Raw genomic sequence first — 15,622 nt, forward strand, 5'->3', positions numbered from 1 at the left:
GAGCTTACGGAATATCGGACCAGGTTTGTGATTGGATTCAGGATTTCCTAGAAGAAAGAACACAACATGTCATTCTTAACGGTTCAAAATCTGCAGATGTAGAGGTAATTTCGGGAGTACCGCAAGGAAGCGTGATAGGACCTTTATTGTTTACAATATACATAAATGACTTAGTTGACAACATCGGTAGCTCCGTGAGGCTATTTGCAGATGACACGGTTGTCTACAAGAAAGTAGCAACATCAGAAGACTCGTACGTACTCCAGGAAGACCTGCAGAGGATTAATGAATGGTGCGACAGCTGGCAGCTTTCACTAAACGTAGATAAATGTAATATAATGCGCATACATAGGGGCAGAAATCCATTCCAGTACGATTATGCCATAGGTGGTAAATCGTTGGAAGCGGTAACGACCGTAAAATACTTAGGAGTTACTATCCGGAGCGATCTGAAGTGGAATGATCACATAAAACAAATAGTGGGAAAAGCAGGCGCCAGGTTGAGATTCATAGGAAGAATTCTAAGAAAATGTGACTCATCGACGAAAGAAGTAGCTTACAAAACGCTTGTTCGTCCGATTCTTGAGTATTGCTCATCAGTATGGGACCCTTACCAGGTTGGATTAATAGAAGAGATAGACATGATCCAGCGAAAAGCAGCGCGATTCGTCATGGGGACATTTAGTCAGGCGAGAGCGTTACGGAGATGCTGAACAAGCTCCAGTGGCGGACACTTCAAGAAAGGCGTTACGTAATACGGAGAGGTTTATTATCGAAATTACGAGAGAGCACATTCCGGGAAGAGATGGGCAACATATTACTACCGCCCACATATATCTCGCGTAATGATCACAACGAAAAGATCCGAGAAATTAGAGCAAATACGGAGACTTACAAGCAGTCGTTCTTTCCACGCACAATTCGTGAATGGAACAGGGAAGGGGGGATCAGATAGTGGTACAATAAGTACCCTCCGCCACACACCGTAAGGTGGCTCGCGGAGTATAGATGTAGATGTAGATGTAAAGTATCCGGACACCTGTTGGTGTACATTAAAAATGGTTCAAATGGCTCTGAGCACTATGGGACTTAACATCTGAGGTCATCAGTCTCCTAGAACTTACTCGTATAACTACTTAAATCTAACTAATCTAAGGACATCACACACATCCATTTCCGAGGCAGTATTCTAACCTGCGACAGTAGCGGTCGCGCGGTTCCAGACTGAAGCGCCTAGAACCGCTCGGCCACACCGGCCGGCAGTGTGCATTAAAGTGGGATATGTACACCCTTGCCCTCTACGACGGCTTCAGCTCTGCTGGGTACACTTGCACTGAGGTGTCTGAATAGCTGTCGAGGAATGGCAGTTCGTTCTTTCCCAAAACCGAAGCCAGAGCAGGCATTGATATTGGGCTCTGGGCTCTGGGGTCTGGGGAAAAGTAGACGTTCTAACTCAAAGCTATTACATCTGGTTCACGTCGGACTCTGGACAGACCATCTAGTTTCAGGAATGTTATTGTCCACCGACCATGTATTCGCAGATGCTCCTTTATGACCATTCTCAGACTGATACACTTATCGTCTCCCAACTTTTCGTCTACCGTATGAAGTAAACAGTGCAGTAAGATGTGTTCATATCCTTCCGCATTTACTGTTTCCTAAGTGGAATAACTGAACCGCAGCCTAACCACAAAAAACACCCCCATACCGCAATACCACCTCTTCCGTACTTCACTGTTGGCACTACACATGAGGGCAGCTAAAGCTCTCCTTTGATAGCCAAACTTTACCACCTGAAGCATCGCTTAGCATTGACTAACGAAATTTGTGGCTAATGAGCAGCTGATTGACCATTGTACCCCATTCTTTTAAGTCCCTATGCGCAGAGTCTGCCTCGCCTTTATTTTAGCTGTGGGGGTTTCTTCCAGTTTCCAGTTCGCAATCACATCACCAACAGTCGACTTGGACAGCTTTTGAAAGGTTCATATATCCTCGATGTATTTGTTATTCAGGTGACACCCAATGAGTATTCCAGGTTCAGACTTACTGAGATCTGACCGTTCCATTCAGCTGCTAGTGCTTCTCTAAACACTCCCCAACTCCTACCATAATGAGGCGTCTCGCTCTGGTGACATCTAGTGGTCAATTCCGCGTTACATAGGGTGACAGAATACTTTTCATCTGATAGTGTATAAATGCAGAGTCTTTCTTTCGCTTACGCCATAGTCCCCCAGCGATCGCAGGGTCGGCGTGGTTGCAACGGATTTGGCAATGTTAATGTTGGCTGGATGCACTTCCTGCCGCCACCCCGTACCCCCCAGGACGGAATCAGTGAACCCCAAGTGTCTGCATCTAGTGTAAATCGTGAAATAGTGCGGGCGTGTTTCAAATGTCTGCGACGCGTGTAACTGAGGCTGAACGTGGGGACCAGCCCGGTATTCACCTAGCGGGATGTGGAAAACCGACTAAAAACCAGATCCAGGCGGGCCGGCACACCGGCCCTCGGGTCGGTAATCCACCGGGCGGATTCGATCCAGGGCCGGCGCGCCTACCCGAGTCCAGGAAACAGCGCTTTAGCGCGCTCGGCTACCCTGGCGGGTCTATAGTGTGTAAATTATTATAATTAACAACAAAAACTGACAGGGGCACAAATACGTGATAATAGTTAAAAAACGTTTTAGCAAACACTGCTGTTAAAACGAGCTGTTTCCGAGATAAGTCCTAATGTCTGTTTACGAGTGGGTACTGGCTTGAGTGTGGAATACTATAGTTAGTGCGAACGTATTTGACATCTTAAGCTTTCCTGTTTACTTCCCATACAATTAGGATCAAATATCACGTATGACTCATGTTGGAGGAATATGGTACATGAATAATGCCGCACCGGCGTATTTTGCTGCTGCTGTAAGACGACACCTCACGCACCAGTACACTCCAAAGTGGATGGGACGACCTGAATTTTCTGGATTTTTACGTCGGTAGCCATCTCAAATGTGAACTGTACCGCACTCCCATATATACAGTTGAAGAACTGGTAAAATTAACGAGATGGCCGGGAGTGTTGAAACAATTCGAAATTCACTCGGGGGAATATTGTAGCATTTCATCCAAATTCGACGACAGTACGTGATACATATCCGTTAATAGATACGAGTGTTCAGTAAATTTTAAGATGTAACTTGATGAAATGCTACTGTATTTCTTCTTGAGATAAGCTATGGTCAAATCTGGATTGAATTATATATGATTAATAGGATTCAGGATTTCCTAGAAGAAAGAACACAACATGTCATTCTTAACGGTTCAAAATCTGCAGATGTAGAGGTAATTTCGGGAGTACCGCAAGGAAGCGTGATAGGACCTTTATTGTTTACAATATACATAAATGACTTAGTTGACAACATCGGTAGCTCCGTGAGGCTATTTGCAGATGACACGGTTGTCTACAAGAAAGTAGCAACATCAGAAGACTCGTACGTACTCCAGGAAGACCTGCAGATGATTAATGAATGGTGCGACAGCTGGCAGCTTTCCCTAAACGTAGATAAATGTAATATAATGCGCATACATAGGGGCAGAAATCCATTCCAGTACGATTATGCCATAGGTGGTAAATCGTTGGAAGCGGTAACGACCGTAAAATACTTAGGAGTTACTATCCGGAGCGATCTGAAGTGGAATGATCACATAAAACAAATAGTGGGAAAAGCAGGCGCCAGGTTGAGATTCATAGGAAGAATTCTAAGAAAATGTGACTCATCGACGAAAGAAGTAGCTTACAAAACGCTTGTTCGTCCGATTCTTGAGTATTGCTCATCAGTATGGGACCCTTACCAGGTTGGATTAATAGAAGAGATAGACATGATCCAGCGAAAAGCAGCGCGATTCGTCATGAGGACATTTAGTCAGCGCGAGAGCGTTACGGAGATGCTGAACAAGCTCCAATGGCGGACACTTCAAGAAAGGCGTTACGCAATACGGAGAGGTTTATTATCGAAATTACGAGAGAGCACATTCCGGGAAGAGATGGGCAACATATTACTACCGCCCACATATATCTCGCGTAATGATCACAACGAAAAGATCCGAGAAATTAGAGCAAATACGGAGACTTACAAGCAGTCGTTCTTCCCACGCACAATTCGTGAATGGAACAGGGAAGGGGGGATCAGATAGTGGTACAATAAGTACCCTCCGCCACACACCGTAAGGTGGCTCGCGGAGTATAGATGTAGATGTAGATGTAAAGTATCCGGACACCTGTTGGTGTACATTAAAAATGGTTCAAATGGCTCTGAGCACTATGGGACTTAACATCTGAGGTCATCAGTCTCCTAGAACTTACTCGTATAACTACTTAAATCTAACTAATCTAAGGACATCACACACATCCATTTCCGAGGCAGTATTCTAACCTGCGACAGTAGCGGTCGCGCGGTTCCAGACTGAAGCGCCTAGAACCGCTCGGCCACACCGGCCGGCAGTGTGCATTAAAGTGGGATATGTACACCCTTGCCCTCTACGACGGCTTCAGCTCTGCTGGGTACACTTGCACTGAGGTGTCTGAATAGCTGTCGAGGAATGGCAGTTCGTTCTTTCCCAAAACCGAAGCCAGAGCAGGCATTGATATTGGGCTCTGGGCTCTGGGGTCTGGGGAAAAGTAGACGTTCTAACTCAAAGCTATTACATCTGGTTCACGTCGGACTCTGGACAGACCATCTAGTTTCAGGAATGTTATTGTCCACCGACCATGTATTCGCAGATGCTCCTTTATGACCATTTTCAGACTGATACACTTATCGTCTCCCAACTTTTCGTCTACCGTATGAAGTAAACAGTGCAGTAAGATGTGTTCATATCCTTCCGCATTTACTGTTTCCTAAGTGGAATAACTGAACCGCAGCCTAACCACAAAAAACATTCCCACACCGCAATACCACCTCTTCCGTACTTCACTGTTGGCACTACACATGAGGGCAGCTAAAGCTCTCCTTTGATAGCCAAACTTTACCACCTGAAGCGTCGCTTAGCATTGACTAACGAAATTTGTGGCTAATGAGCAGCTGATTGACCATTGTACCCCATTCTTTTTAAGTCCCTATGCGCAGTCTTTGTGATAGGTGGACTGCTGGAACCAATTTGCTACTCAAGAGCGACTTCTTCCACTGATTTCGTGCGACTTTGTACAACCATCCTCCGCAATGTTCGACCCTCTCTGCCCGTCAGCGCATGAGGTCTGCCTCGCCTTTATTTTAGCTGTGGGGGTTTCTTCCAGTTTCCAGTTCGCAATCACATCACCAACAGTCGACTTGGACAGCTTTTGAAAGGTTCATATATCCTCGATGTATTTGTTATGCAGGTGACACCCAATGAGTATTCCAGGTTCAAACTTACTGAGATCTGACCGATCCATTCAGCTGCTAGTGCTTCTCTAAACACTCCCCAACTCCTACCATAATGAGGCGTCTCGCTCTGGTGACATCTAGTGGTCAATTCCGCGTTACATAGGGTGACAGAATACTTTTCATCTGATAGTGTATAAATGCAGAGTCTTTCTTTCGCTTACGCCATAGTCCCCCAGCGATCGCAGGGTCGGCGTGGTTGCAACGGATTTGGCAATGTTAATGTTGGCTGGATGCACTTCCTGCCGCCACCCCGTACCCCCCAGGACGGAATCAGTGAACCCCAAGTGTCTGCATCTAGTGTAAATCGTGAAATAGTGCGGGCGTGTTTCAGATGTCTGCGACGCGTGTAACTGAGGCTGAACGTGGGGACCAGCCCGGTATTCACCTAGCGGGATGTGGAAAACCGACTAAAAACCAGATCCAAGCGGGCCGGCACACCGGCCCTCGGGTCGGTAATCCGCCGGGCGGATTCGGTCCAGGGCCGGCGCGCCTACCCGAGTCCAGGAAGCAGCGCTTTAGCGCGCTCGGCTACCCTGGCGGGTCTATAGTGTGTAAATTATTATAATTAACAACAAAAACTGACAGGGGCACAAATACGTGATAATAGTTAAAAAACGTTTTAGCAAACACTGCTGTTAAAACGAGCTGTTTCCGAGATAAGTCCTAATGTCTGTTTACGAGTGGGTACTGGCTTGAGTGTGGAATACTATAGTTAGTGCGAACGTATTTGACATCTTAAGCTTTCCTGTTTACTTCCCATACAATTAGGATCAAATATCACGTATGACTCATGTTGGAGGAATATGGTACATGAATAATGCCGCACCGGCGTATTTTGCTGCTGCTGTAAGACGACACCTCACGCACCAGTACACTCCAAAGTGGATGGGACGACCTGAATTTTCTGGATTTTTACGTCGGTAGCCATCTCAAATGTGAACTGTACCGCACTCCCATATATACAGTTGAAGAACTGGTAAAATTAACGAGATGGCCGGGAGTGTTGAAACAATTCGAAATTCACTCGGGGGAATATTGTAGCATTTCATCCAAATTCGAGGACAGTACGTGATACATATCCGTTAATAGATACGAGTGTTCAGTAAATTTTAAGATGTAACTTGATGAAATACTACTGTATTTCTTCTTGAGATAAGCTATGTTCAAATCTGGATTGAATTATATATGATCGTAATCGAAAAGTTTACATTCAATGAGCGTTTGCACTATGACAATATTTCATACTAAAATGAACGATGGCTCCTAACCACACCATCACAGTTATGACACGAAAGAGTCGTTTGCGGGCTCATGTTTATAGTTTGAAATTTTACTTACTGTATGTACACAGTGTAGTAGCAAGAATACAAAATTTGGAATCAGCCGATTGGGCATTGAGTCGAAGTGTGCTTTGATGACAGATACTGGTACGTCATCATATGCTGCTTCAGCTTCGTGCTAGAGTTCATCACTTGTAGCGGCTGGCGATTGCTGGTCTCTCGGCAGATGTTTCCAAAGAGTAAGAGATATGGATAAGTAGCTGGATAGGGCAACAGGTAAACACTCTCTGGGGCGAGGTAGGTAAGGGCAGTGGGAGAAGTATGCAGTCTCAACATGTCTGAAATGTAACACTTACTCTCCAGATTACCAGCTATGTGGACGAGAGGTGACCGTGTAGAGTAGCCAGTGGCACCCTATTACCACCATGCCTGGTGGTTGGTGCGTTTCGCAATGACGAATACTGTCTGCCAACGGTCGTTCACCTCGGCGGCTCCACACACGGATCCGCCCATCGTGATGCCACCCGTAGAACCAGGACTCATCTGAAAAGACGAAGTGTCCGCTGTCCCGCTGGGGCACGGCCGGTTTCCTTCCCCAACGTTGACAATGTCCGACCACGTGTTCCGTCTCTGACGACCTCGATGTCGACGGGGCGTTAAACCCAGTCTTCCTTTTTTCTTTCTGTTCCGTTGCTAGCACTACTGTCGACGCGCCTCTTTCTGTTGCTGCGTGTGTGCAAGCCACAGCAAAGGTCGCCCAGCTGGCCGTCTGTGGCACTCCAGGCATCGTCACAATTTCCTTACACACTAATCAGCCAGAACAGTATGACCACCGACTACTATCGATATAAACGTGTCCAGTTGATAGCAGTCTCACCTGGCGAAGAATGAGTGCTACTCAGACACACGCATGGTGCAAGTAGGATCAGTGAGCGTGCTGGCGTTGTGTAGCATTTCGGAACGCGCGCTATCTATCTGAGCTTGACCGAGGGCAGGTTGTGATGCCCGGAGGCTTGGCAAGAGCATTTCGGAAACTGCATGACTTGGCGACTGTGCTGTGATGAGTGTGTTCAACACGTGGCGAAACCAAGGTGATACCACGTCCAGTCGTCGTGGGTTTGAGCAACCACACCTCATTACAGATGTCGAACGTCATAGGCTCGGCAAACTGGTAAAATAGAACAGGCGGCGAACTGGAACCAATATCAATCAGACCTTAGTACTGGGCAAAACACAAGTGTGTCTGGACACAGGGTGCACTGAACACTCCTAACAGTGGGCCTCCGCAGCCGACGACCCATGCATGTGCCAGTGTTAACACCACGACATCGGCAGCTACGACTGAAATTAGCACGTGACCATCGGCAATGCACGTTAGCACAGTGACAGATTATTGCATGGTCTGATGAATCGTGATACCTTCTTCATCATGCCGATGGGATGGCGCGAATCCGTTGTCTTCCAGGGGAACAGTGCCTTGACACCTATACTGCAGGATGGAGGTTCAAATAGCTCTGAGCACTATGGGACTTAACTGCTGAGGTCATCAGTCCCCTAGAACCTAGAACTACTTAAACCTAACTAACCTAAGAACATAACACACATCCATGCCCGAGGCAGGATTCGAACCTGCGACTGTAGCGGTCGCGCGGTTCCACACTGAAGCGCCTAAAACCGCTCGGCCACAACGGCCGGCTTACCGACGGCAGTGGCATTCTTCAAGAAGATAATGCGCCATGTCCCAAGGCCAGGAGTGTGATGGAGTGGTTCGACGAACTCAGTGGCGAATTCCAATTGATGTACTGGCTCCCCCAACTTGCCAGATCTGAACCGATCGAACACATCTGGGACTTGACTGACCGTGGCGTCAGAGCTCATCGCCCTACTCCCCGGTATTTACGGGAACTAGGTGACTTGAATGTGTGCAGATGTGGCGCCAACTCCCTCCAGCGACCTACCAAGGCCTGACTGCTTCCCTGCCACAACGTGTCGCCGCTGTTATTCGTGCCAAAGATGGAAATACCGTCCATTGGGTAGATGGTCATAATGTTCTGGCTGATTAGCGTATTATATATACTTCTCTTGCTTCACACAACCCCATTTCTTGACTCGAGATAAACCTATGTGGCGTAACTGTACGATCATGTACAACCGAGCGAAGAGTACGTCTTTCCTCTCGAGCGCTAGTCGCATAGGACGTTGAGTTCCTGCGTGGCATGGAGCATAGCTGCCCTGAATCCATCTAGTCCATATTCGCATGACAGTCCTGGAATTTCGACCAACGTGACCCGTAATGCCGCAGAAGAACGATAAACTGTAGTCTCGATAGGCCACGATCCTTTCACTGGTAGACATTTATCTTTACACGACGCTTAGTGCACGCTGTACTCATAAACAACTTATATTCTATTGCGATTTTTATTGAGAAACTGCATGACTTTCCTTACAAACAAAATGTAGGTGGCGTTCTCGTACCCACGTTGTGTGGTTGGGCTGGAATGTTAATCATTTTCGTATCGATGCGTGCAGTACGTTTGCCGTGTGCACCCTTCGTGGTAATGTAATTTTATTGGCCGGCCCGGCATACTCTGTGTGGTGTCACCGCCAGACGCCACACTTGCTGGGTGGTAGCTTTAAATCGGCCGCGGTCCATTAGTACATGTCGGACCCGCGTGTCGCCACTGTGTGATCGCAGACCGAGCGCCACCACACGGCGGGTCTAGAGAGACGTACGAGCACTCGCCCCAGTTGTACGACGACGTTGCTAGCGACTACACTGACGAAGCCTTTCTCTCATTTGCCGAGAGACAGTTAGAATAGCCTTCAGCTAAGTCCATGTCTACGACCTAGCAAGGAGCCATTTGTAACATTGCATGTATCTAAAGAGTCTCACTTGTATCGCCACAATCTCCAGATGTCTCATCAAGAACGATCTATACAAGGATGGAGTAAAAGTTAAGTATTCAAGGAGCTACGTACTTTTCTTTATAGCATTCATTACTAATCCTGTTTCAGACCTCACTCCATCCTTCGTGAGTTAGCGCGTGCATCTTGGCCGCCAATTTCAATTAGTGTACGTAGTGTTGGCAAGTCTGCCGACACTACACTCTGTAACAGAAATTCTACTCGTACCTACGCACAGTCTGATGTTTTTCTGCAGACGTTTTAATTTTCACTTCGACTAAATTTCAGCCTTCACCAAAGAAATTCATATATCAGCTGCACTTTCCTTTGAGATTCCTTGTGCGTTATGTTTTTCCATTTTCGTCCATTTACAGATCTTTCTTCGGAAACACATTCACTTACACACCGCTGTGAACTCTTATTTCTATCAGAGCTCCAAGTACACTCAATTATTTGTCGCTGGTTTTCCTCCAACCGTGGGTACTTCGTATATTTACATAAATTCATAATTCTGAATATTCTTGTAAAGCTGGCTGGTTTTTGAATTTGTGCATTGGGAAAAAGGGAATAGCTGTGCTTTGGGCTCGTTCGAGGAGAAGCAAATAATACAAATACAGTCTTTAGGTTAAAACATTATATAGTAACACCTCATAATATAATACGTTTACGATCAAACTTACTGAACGTAATAAATGTTCAGGTTATACATTTGCTATTCTGCGTAGTATTTCATTCACTTTATTCATACTGTTCGGTGTGAACGTTTCAGCTGGCATGTAGTTCTGTAATGAACTTTTATGTCAACAATTCGTAACTTGTTGGTCAATAATTCGTATTAGCCATATTTACTTTCGCAGTTTTCTTTATAATACATCAAAAAATCAAATGGCGAAAACAAAACAGTTGTAAACCATATGTGGGCGCAGATAAATGAAGTAACGTGGACGGGTTCCATGCTGTCCTCCACCTTCCGTACTTCGTAATGATCTTTTCTTCCCTGCGTATTCTCCGTAAGATGCTGTCCATATTCTACTCTCTGTCTGTCCCTGCTGCATGTCTGCTCTGCTGCTCCTTGCAGCGCCAACTAACTATTCCTGTATGCCACAGCAAAAGTCCCACAAACCTGTCCATTCAAGCAAGGTCCTTCCGTAGGCTCCTTTCTTCACCAACTCTTTCATTCCTCTTCAATGTTTAGGCAATATGCCTATTCCGACTTCACATTTCTAATATTGTATTTTTTCTCATTCTTCCAACGTCTCTTTTTGTCTCTTTCTCATTGTTTCAACATGTCTTTTTCCTGAGAGCGGATACTTGTTTACCATTGCTGGAATTTAGTTTTCTTTCAAGCGTTCAAGATGTTTCCTTCATTTCTCCCTATTTTCTTCCACTTTCTTGTTAACATAGATGTTTCTAATTCTTCTCGTATATTCTCATTTCCAATAAGATCCCTCGTTGAACAACCTTCGACAGATCTCAAGAATCTTGTTTCATTAGGTTGTGTGCTGCTTTATTTTTTCTTCTGTTTTCTCAATCCAAGATTCACTGCCATAGAGCAAGAGTAAACATTGTTTTGTAAAACTTAAATTTTGCGTCTTTCGACGTCTTGGTCTTTAAGGTCTTATATGTTCTATGTGTTCCAAAATTTACAGATTCTGTACATCATTACCATCATTTAAGTTCATATCACATCCCAAATATGTAAAACTTGAGACCTGGCCCAGTGCCTTTAGTAATAGTTTAACTGAGTGTTCTGCATAATGCGCCATAACTTTAGTTTTACTTTAGGATATTTTATGATTGTAGCGTTTGTGTTCCTAGTTCATATAACTGTACACCGCATGCTATAAGTTTGCTTTCTTACTCTGTATTAAGACACCATCATCTGCATATAACATAGCGTTCGCATGATAGTTTCTTTTCACTTGTATACCTTTAAGTGATTCATTCTTCCATTTTCTTATGAGAGCCTCAATATACATGAGTCAAGTGTCTGTGACACGCTACATCCTTGCCTGTTGCCTTGATTTATTACTATTCCTTCTGTTTTTGAGCTGCCTGAGTTTATGATTGTTTTTGATCTTTCATATAAACTTATGCTTCTCTGTACAAGATGTATGGCATATCTCATTTCTTCTTGTATTGTCCCTAGTCCGTTTCTAGCGACCGAGTCAAAATCTTTTTCTAAGTAAATAAAACATGTGTTTCTAGATTGACTTCGTCCCACTTTTCTAGAATTCTTCTAATGCTGAAAATATAATCGTTATGGGAGCGGCTTCTCCAGAATCCACTCTGTACTGCTTCCAAGAGTACAAATATTTCAATTATTCTTCATTTCTTACCTTATCTGTCCAGAGATTCGTTGGTGGTACATTTAAAAGGCTTCCAATTCCTTGTTTTTCTCCAGTTATAGAAAATTGAAAAGGGTGTAGCGAATCATGCTTTAAAAAACCATTGTCATAAAGGAGACGAGAGAAATAAAGCAAGACGTATAACATGAAAAACTCTCTTCAGACAACAAAAGAAACTCTTGCATTCCTGAGGCAAGATAAATGCGTGTGTAACAATAAACCACCCTAACGGAGGCGAGTATAATTTCAGCTACTTTAAACTGTGCGACAAATGACCCAGAAGTTAAATAAATCTGAACGGAACTGTAACAAAATGTTTAAGTATTAACTAACGAGAATATAAAAGGACGTAAACACCGAAATACTTTCCAGAAATATTGGCGTCAAAAGATACAACAGAGGACATAAGACAGAGATTAATAAGCAATTTACGGGTGATGAGATAAGTTACTGGAAAACTGAAGAGAGAGAATGTATGTGGGTAGAACAAACTGCAGCCGAATTATTAAAATATAGTGACCTAGAATGCAAAAAGGAGTTCGGAAACTTAAATAAACAGATATAAACAGAGCAAAGCTCTCATGTAACTTAAAAACAACCGTAATTTTTTCGAACGTTGGAAAATTGTGACCCAACAACAAATCTGTCACCGAGTCAACCTTCACTTGTATCCTATTAAAAACCTGTTGCATTCAGTATTGCCAATATCTGATAACATCGTGTGAGACAGACGAAACAGCTGACGTTTGAACACTCGTTTAGGTAGGAATAATTTTCTGGAAAAATGTAGATATTTAATAATGGTACGCATCTACTCTTCACATCCTTCTTATGAAATGAAAAAAATCAATTAATAATTAAATAAACTAAGTATACACAGACCAACCATATTAAACATATAGTACTATCTTACTCTCCTTTGTCACAAAGATAATTTCGTTATTTAGTGTCAAACATTTACTGCTGTGATGTACTTCAACAAGGCACAAATAGTTGACCCCAGATAGCCATGAATGCTTGCGTAAGATATGTCTGTAACATTCTGTTGCTCGATTACGCCAGTCATTCCTTTATTCAATTAGGGTGGACGCGACCGGACATTCGACGTGGTTTTATCCACGCTCTGTTTTATTTATAGATTTATTAGTCATTGATATGCTCAAACATCATCTCCTCAAATATCATATACCTAACATTAATCCATAACTGAAATAGAAGATTGGACTCCTCCAGCACCTTGGTCAACGCAAAACGCTTCATCTTTTCCCATCTCTTCCATTTTATCCATACGGTTCTCAAATAAACTACCCAGTAAATTGCAAGTTATCCAAAACCAGTCACCATTCAAGAGGAGAGCATCCGTATGTTTTATCATTCCCTTTCAGCATATTCGAGCTGTTTTCTTTCTGTCCAACAGAGAACCAGTATCTCAGTCACACTGTAAATTATCCATGCCTTTCTAAATTCGAACTGTTTCTGTTTTAATCTTCTCGTACATCAGCTAACCTTACGCTACTATTTCTCGACATTTTCCTGACCAGTCAGTTTCCCGATATTTGATTATTTCTACACTACTCCTATACATTTTTGTTAGGCGTCATTACTGACATCCGACAACAATGTAACGAAGACATTGCTTAATCGAACGTTAGTAAGACTGCCATTTCTGGAATAGCATACGTCCGTGTCTACGTCATCATTATTTTTACCAATAGGCGTGATAGGGCGCTACTGGATCATGGGTAGCTATAGGATTCAATATTCTGAGTTTCCATAGGCAATTTGTCAAACAGCGTAATCGAAGATATAAGTTCATGACATGTAGAAAATTAATTGATGCTAAATCAGCACGAGACTCAGTTTTTACTGCTCCTAACTCAGAATTAAGCTAAACCAGACATTATTATTACACAGAATGAGAATATGATTAGTGAGTCTGAACAATCCAAATTCCTATGTCATCAAATAGAAAGCTCATGTTAAAGGTTTTGTTCAAAAAACGTATGCCGATACATTTATCATTAGAACAGTGCCTGCAATTGCCGATAGTCCAACACGAAAATCTCTCTACTTTATTTTCCCCCGCTTATGACATACGGCATTATATTCTGAGGTACCCTTTCCATTCACAAAGGGCATTTTTGACTCAGAATCGGGCATCACGAGCAATATGTGTTGTAAACTGACGAACATCTTGTCTCCTATTCGAATATCCGGGAATTCTGACACTGGCGTCTCAATACAGGGTGGTCAGAAACAATATGAAAAAAGCTTGTAAGAGTGTTGCTGAGAAATAAATGTTAAGAAAAAATTAGATACGTTGCGTCGTTTCCGCGTTAATTATCATTGAAGTTATCCAATCACGTCGTTACGCGCAAATCCAAGTGGCAGTATCAGTTGTTCTCATAGCGTGGATGATAGCGCTGGAGATTATTTAGCCCTTGAGTCGGGTTTGGTACTTACTACCGCCAACCACCAATTTTTGTATCGCTCTTTTGTTCAGTTACAGGAGACCAAATGACGAACACGTGTGATGACGTTGACTCTGACAAGCCACTTGATATGCGCTCACGAGAGCCTGACTGGCTAACCTCGATTCTAATTACACTACTGGCCATTAAAATTGCTACGCCAAGAAGAAATGCAGATGATAAACGGGTATTCATTGGACAAATATATTATACTAGAACTAACATCTGATTACATTTTCACGCAATTTGGGTGCATAGATCCTGAGAAATCAGTACCCGGAACAACCACCTTGATACGCCTGGATATTGGGTCAAACAGAGCTTGGATGGCGTGTACAGGTACAGCTGCCCATGCAGCTTCAACACGATACCACAGTTCATCAAGAGTAGTGACTGGCGTATTGTGACGAGCCAGTTGCTCGGTCACCATTGACAAGACGTTTTCAATTGGTGAGAGATCTGGAGAATGTGCTGGCCAGGACAGCAGTCGAACATTTTCTGAATTCATAAGGGCCCATACAGGACCTGCAACATGCGGTCCTGCATTATCCTGCTGAATGTAGTGTTTCGCAGGGATCGAATGAAGGGTAGAGCCACGGGTCGTAAAACATCTGAAATGTAACGTCCACTGTTCGAAGTGCCTTCAATGAGAACAAGAGGTGACCGTGAAGTGTAATGGCACAAATGGCTCTGAGCACTATGGGACTTAACATCTGAGGTCATCAGTCCCCTAGAACTTAGAACTACTTAAACCTAACTAACCTAAGAACATCACACACATCCATGCCCGAGGCAGGATTCGAACCTGCGACCGTAGCGGTCGCGCGGTTCCAGACTGAAGCGCCAAGAACCGCTCGGCTACACCGGCCGGCGTGACGTGTAATCAATGGCACCCCATACCATCATGCCGGGTGACACACCAGTATGGCGATGACGAATACACGCTTCCAATGTGCGTTCACAGCGATGTCGCCAAACATGGATGCGACCATCATGATGCTGTAAACAAAACGTGGATTCATCCGAAAAAGTGACGTTTTGCCATTCGTGCACCGAGGTTCGTCGTTGAGTACACCATCGCAGGCTCTCCTGTCTGCGATGTAGCGTCAAGGATAACCGCAGCCATGGTCTCCGAGCTGATAGTCCATGGTGCTGCAAACGTCGTCGAACTGTTCGTGCAGATGGTTGTTGTCTTGCAAACGTCCCCATCTGTT

Source organism: Schistocerca nitens, chromosome 1 (assembly GCF_023898315.1).
Source record: "Schistocerca nitens isolate TAMUIC-IGC-003100 chromosome 1, iqSchNite1.1, whole genome shotgun sequence".
NCBI classification, from domain to species: Eukaryota; Metazoa; Arthropoda; class Insecta; order Orthoptera; family Acrididae; genus Schistocerca; species Schistocerca nitens.